General features: G+C 41.0%; 1 protein-coding gene, 1 non-coding gene and 1 pseudogene across 4 annotated transcripts in view; 2 read left to right on the top strand and 1 right to left on the bottom strand.

Annotated features, from left to right (window-relative positions):
- Znf106 (zinc finger protein 106) overlaps positions 1–6,036 on the bottom strand; it is an 86,416-nt gene that overhangs the window by 63,753 nt on the left and 16,627 nt on the right. The window lies entirely within an intron of this gene.
- LOC105741799 lies at positions 3,923–4,408 on the top strand (annotated as a pseudogene).
- Positions 4,756–4,879, top strand: LOC111816301. Its single transcript, XR_002820731.1, has one exon. It is a non-coding gene; the product is annotated as a small nucleolar RNA SNORA11 (small nucleolar RNA).

Below are 6,036 nucleotides of genomic sequence, written 5' to 3'. Positions count from 1 at the left end.
TATTACTTTATTCATGCAAAATGCCTCAAACATTTTTTTCATGGTAGGAAAAAGTGAACTTTATTATTTATTTATTTATTTATTTATTTATTTATTTTTGTTTAACCAGGGATTGAACTCAGGCCCCTGTACTTGCCAGGCAAGTGCTTATTCTACTGAGCCATCTCCCTGATGATTTTTATTTAAACAAATTAAAACAAGTTAAGAGATGGGGATATAGCTCAGCACCACAACACCTGCCTGGCAAGTGCCAGGTCGTGAGTTTGATTTCCAGTATTTAAAAAAAAAAAAAAAAGATGCCAATGTAAATTTTATCTAAAATTTGACAGTTAAGGTTTTTCTTTTACTGCACTGGGGGACTAAACACAGGGCCTCATGCACGCAAGGCAAGCATTCTTTTTTTTTTTTTTTTTGGCGGAACCGGGGATTGAACTCAAGCCCTTGCATTTGCCAGGCCAGTTCTTATTCCACTGAGCCATCTCCCCAGCCCTAAGGCAAGCATTCTGCAACTGAATTACATTCCCTAACCCACAGCTAAGACTTCCTTAAAGCTTAAAAAAGACTGGGAAATAAATCTTTGGTCTGTTGGCTCTTGATTTCACTATACAGTTCAGGCTGGCCTTGAACTCACTTTGTAGTCCAGGTTGGCCTCAAACTTGCAGCATTTTTCCTACCTCTGCCTCCTTAGGGCTGGAGTAATAGGTATGCACCAAGATGCCCAGCCAGGTGACAGCTTAATTCACATTTCTCCATCAGTTTTTCTGCTCTTTATTCTACTTTTTACTGTTGTTAGGATGGTTATCAGCCATTGCCTCTTTTTTATGTCTCTTGAGTCACTTCCACAAACCAGAACTTTTTTTTTTTTTTAGCGAAACCAGGGATTGAACTCAGGTCCTTGTGCTTGCCAGGGAAGCAATTATTCTACTGAGCCATCTCCCTGGCCCCCACAAACCAGAATTTTTGAAATAAAAGTCCTGGCCCAGCGAGATAGCTCAGTGGTCTAAAGCGCCTGCTTAGGCAAGCTTAGGCAGGTGCAGCGGTTTGATCACCAGCTTCACATTCTGTGCCAGCCCCACCACCAGGGCAGGCTGAACCAGCCACACACACACACACACACACACACACACACACACACACACAAAAAAAAAAAAAAAGAGAGAGAATAGTAATGTATGTTATCTATATTCAGAAGATTAACTGGCTCATCATCTATAGCAGTTCTGTAGATACAGTGAGCCTCATGTCCTTTGAGCCTTTAAATTGAACTAGATGACAAGCTTTATATTTGCACTTAGCCATCTTCTTAGCTATTATTGGGTTTCCCTTTGTACATGACACCATGTGGTACTGTGACCTGCTAGCTGCCATCCTGTGGTTGGGTTACATGGACATATTTTTTAAGGCTTTTGGTTCTATCAGGCCTTATCTTGAAGAAGTATCTTTCAAGATTCCTGAGGAAAATGGCTCCAGAAGAGGAATATGATCCTTCTGCTGTAGGAGGGTTCCTCTAGTTCACAGGAGGAATTTCTACACCAGTTGGCATGTTTAGTCCTGGGCTTTTTTCTTTACAGAGTACCAAATAAAATTCTACAAAGTGACCCAAAAACTTATTACATACTTAAAAATAAAAATTTTAGTTTATTGTTGGCATTCCTAATCTAATGTACTAGGCATTAAAGCCAAATGTTTACAATTGTCAAATCATTTTTATCACTTTAGACATTTTCTAACATGAACAGCAAAGTACCGCTAAGGGAACAATAATTTCTTTTTTTTTTTTTTTTTTTTGTGGAACCAGGGATTGAACTCAGATCCTGGCGTTTGCCTGTCAAGCACTTATCCTACTGAGCCATCTCCCCGGCCCTCAATAATTTCTTAAGAACACAAGGATGTAAAAGTTAACTCCTTCAGCAGATATTTATCAAATATAAATGTGAAAAGATGCCCTCAGAGTCACAAATAGAAGTTATCAAACTGGGATTCAAATTCAGAGCTCCCACTTACACTTGCTAGGCATGTGCTGCACCAGCCCCTCTTTTCTGTTGCACTTTAGCTATTCACCGTACATCATTATTTGCTGGTTCTTTATGTCTATATTATAATCTTAGGTCTCCTTTCTATGGTTAAGCATTTTACTTCAGTAGTGTTTTGTTTTGTATTTTTGTCTTTTTTGAGACAGGGTCTCGATATGCAACTAAGGCTGGCCTTGAGCTCACTTTGGAGTCCCAGGCTAGTCTTGAATTTGCAGCAATTCTCCTGCTTCAGCCTCCCACCTGGGATTACAGGTGTGCATCACTATACCCAGCTATAGTAGTAGCTTTTAATGATTCTTACAGAGTATCAATATCTAGTTTGTCTTTTTTTATTTATTTTTTGGGGGGTCTTTTTGAAACAGGGTTTCACTTGCATTTCAGGATGGCCTTGAAGTAACTTTATAGCCCAGGTTGGCTACAGTGATCACTCCCAATGATCCTCCCCTCTTGTCTCCTGAGTCCTGGGATTATAGGTATGTGCTGCTAAACCTAGCTCCAGTTTGACTCTATTATAGTAGATAATTTTGCTGTTACTGCCAAAAGGAACAGTTATTGCTATTAATTGGTTTTTACTGTATGTCAGTATCAGGTTTCTCTCTCTGTTATCAACAATACTGTGGCTCATTTCTGGAGAACTGGGTGCTGGGACAATTACACTGCAGCCTGCCATCCTAAATTATGGTACCTGGATGGATCTCTGGACAGAGACACAGGCCTATAGTTAGCCATGCTTAGAGTACATCACTGAGCCATGCTAGCAACAAAGGTTTTCCAAAATAAGAGACTTCTCAAATCTCACCAAACAACAAACAATAGAAACATAAGACAAAGTAACAAAATGCCTCCAAAATCTGCCAACCTTTCTCCAAGCTGATCCACAGAGCATTATAAGGGAGGAAATCAAAAGCCAAACTGGCCTTTCAGCTCTCTGAGCAGCACCATGGCGGTAGGCAAGAACAAGCACTTTACAAAAGGTGGCAAAAAAGGAGCCAAGAAGAAAGTGGTTGATCCATTTTCTAAAAAAGACTGGTATGATGTGAAGGTGCCAACTATGTTCAACATAAGAAATATTGGAAAAACACTTGTCACCAGAACCCAAGGAACCAAAATTGTATCTGATGGACTCAAAGGTCATGTGTTTGAAGTGAGCCTTGTTGATCTGCAGAATGATGAAGTTGCCTTTAGAAAATTCAGGCTAATTACTGAAGATGTTCAGGGCAAAAACTACCTAACTTCCATGGCATGGACCTCACCCGGGACAAAATGTGTTCCATAGTCAAAAATGGCAGACTTGGGGGCTGGGATTTTTACTAAATTTACTAATGGCTGGGATTCCACTGAGCCATTTTTTACTAAAAAACAACAATCAGAAATGGAAGACTTCTTATGCTCAGCACCAACAGGTCCGCCAGATCCAGAAGAAGATGCTGGATATCCTGACCCGGGAGGCGCAGACAAATGACTTGATGGAAGTGGTCAATAAACTGATTCCAGACAGTATTGGGAAAGACATAGCAAAGGCTTGCCGATCTATCTACCCTCTTCATGATGTCTTCGTCAGAAAAGTAAAAATGCTGAAGAAGCCCAAGTTTGAATTGAGAAAACTCATGGAGCTTCATGGTGAAGGTAGCAGCTCTGGAAAGGCTACTGGGGATGAGACTGGAGCTAAAGTTGAACCAGCTGATGGATATGAACCACCAGTGCAAGAGTCCGTTTAAGATCCAGATTTTTAATACTGATAAATAAAGTTCTATTTGTGTAAAAAAAAAAAAGCCAAACTGCTGAATTATACAAAATAAGCAACAAAAAGATCAATAAAGTGCTTGGTAAGCTCACAGAAGATATAAACAATGAACTTAATAAAATCAGTGTGGCTTTCGTCTCGGCCGCCGACATGCCCTCCAGACTAAGGAAGACCCGGAAGCTTCGGGGCCATGTGAGCCACGGCCATGGCCGCATCGGCAAGCACCGGAAGCATCCCGGAGGCCGGGGGAATGCTGGTGGCATGCATCATCACAGGATCAACTTCGACAAATATCACCCAGGTTACTTTTGGAAGGTTGGTATGAGGCATTACCACTTAAAGAGAAACCAGAGCTTCTGCCCAACTGTCAACCTTGATAAATTGTGGACATTGGTCAGTGAGCAGACACGAGTAAATGCTGCCAAAAACAAGACTGGAGTAGCTCCCATCATTGATGTAGTGCGATCGGGCTACTACAAAGTTCTTGGGAAGGGAAAGCTCCCAAAGCAGCCTGTCATCGTGAAAGCCAAGTTCTTCAGTAGAAGAGCTGAGGAGAAGATTAAGGGTGTTGGGGGGGCCTGTGTCCTGGTAGCTTGAAGCTTCTGGACAGGGGGCTTATTAAAATGCTAACAAATGGTAAAAAAATAAATAAATAAATAAAAAATAAAAAAATAAAATAAAATCAGTGTGCTGGGCTGGTGAGATGGCTCAGTGGTCTAAAGCACCTACTTAGAACAAGCTTAGCAAAGCACAGGGACCGCGGTTCAATTCCCCCAGCACCACATGCCAGCCAGCCCCCTGCCCCCTGGTGGGCTGAGCTGGCCACACACACACAAAATAAATAAATAAACAAATAAAATTTAAAAAAAAAAATCTTCAAGGTGCAAGGGATATAGGGATATAGCACAGTAGCACAGCACTGCCTGGCAAGTGCAAGGTCAAGAGCTTGATTTCTACTATCACAAAAAAAAAAAAAAAAGGAAGAAGAAAAAGGCCTGAAGAATGGCTTTTCTGTTTACAACACATCCAACAGGAATTTAGGGTCACTGTGACCAAGGGGCACAACACTTGTGACTTCCCTGTGAGCGAAGGTCCCACACATGTACTCCACATACTTCCACATGGCTTCTGGACAGTACGAATGGGACAAGGCTCTATGGCATTTAGTGAGGGAGGTGGGCATTGTCCAATGATCCATGGCAGTCTTAGAAGACCGAATTTCTATTTTCAATAAATTAAAAAAAAAAAAAAACAGGCATGGTAACCCATGCCTGTAATCTCAGCACTTGGGAGAAGGATTATTGTTAGTTTAAAACAAGCCTGGAGTACAGATTAAAAAAAAACATCTTTTTTAAGTAAAAGAGTTTTTTTTAGGGGGGGAGGGGTAGGATAGCTCAGATTGTCTTTGGGGCATGTGTGGTAAGGCCTGAGGAACAAGGGATTTGAACCACAGCATCCTGTGGCTCACGCCTCTCATTCAGTAGGCACTGAAAAAAGTCAGGTAATCCATTTTTAAAGTAGAGAAAATAAATCCTTCGTATTTAAGCTAGCAGCACTACTGTGAAAGCAAATAGACTAGGCAGGAGTATTGTTGCAAGTTTGAGGCCAGCCTGGGTTACAAAGTGAACTACATAATGAAACTATGTAAAAAAGACAGTAAAAAAAAAAAAAAAGAAAGAAACAAAGAAACAAAGAAACAAAAAAAAAAACAAACCAAGCAAGCAAATAATAAAGGCAAGAGAATGTGAAGAGTCAAATTGTACTGAACTTTCCTGAGGCACAAGTGAGTTCTTTTTTAACTCTTTCTCCCCTTCTCGGTACTGGGGACTGAATCCAGGGCCTTCACAATGAGCTATGTCCATTTTAACTTTTTTTTAAATTTTGAGATAGGGTCTTACTAAGTCATTAAGTTACCCAGAGTGTGCTCAAACTTGCTCTCTGCCAGTCTCAACCTCCTACAGTGCTGAGATTACAGGAAATGCACTCTGCCTTGGAAATCTAATTCTTCTTATCAAGGTCTTGAAGTAACATCCCCACCTTGTGGGCCTCTAGGATACTGTTAATCCTTCTGTACTCCATTTTTCACAAGGCTGAGCATAAACAGAAAGCAGATATATAATATTAAGAACTGTATTCATAAATTGGGCGTGGTGATGCACACTGGTAATCCCAGAACTAGGGAAGCTGAAGCAGGAAGACTGTTGCGAGTTCGAGACCAAGCTGGACTAACGTGAGCTCAAGACCAGTCTGAAAAGCACT

Source organism: Octodon degus, unplaced genomic scaffold (assembly GCF_000260255.1).
Source record: "Octodon degus isolate 3935 unplaced genomic scaffold, OctDeg1.0 scaffold00002, whole genome shotgun sequence".
Taxonomy (NCBI): Eukaryota; Metazoa; Chordata; class Mammalia; order Rodentia; family Octodontidae; genus Octodon; species Octodon degus.
The sequence above is the reverse complement of the archived record's forward strand: the minus strand, read 5'-3'. Positions and strand labels throughout refer to the sequence as shown.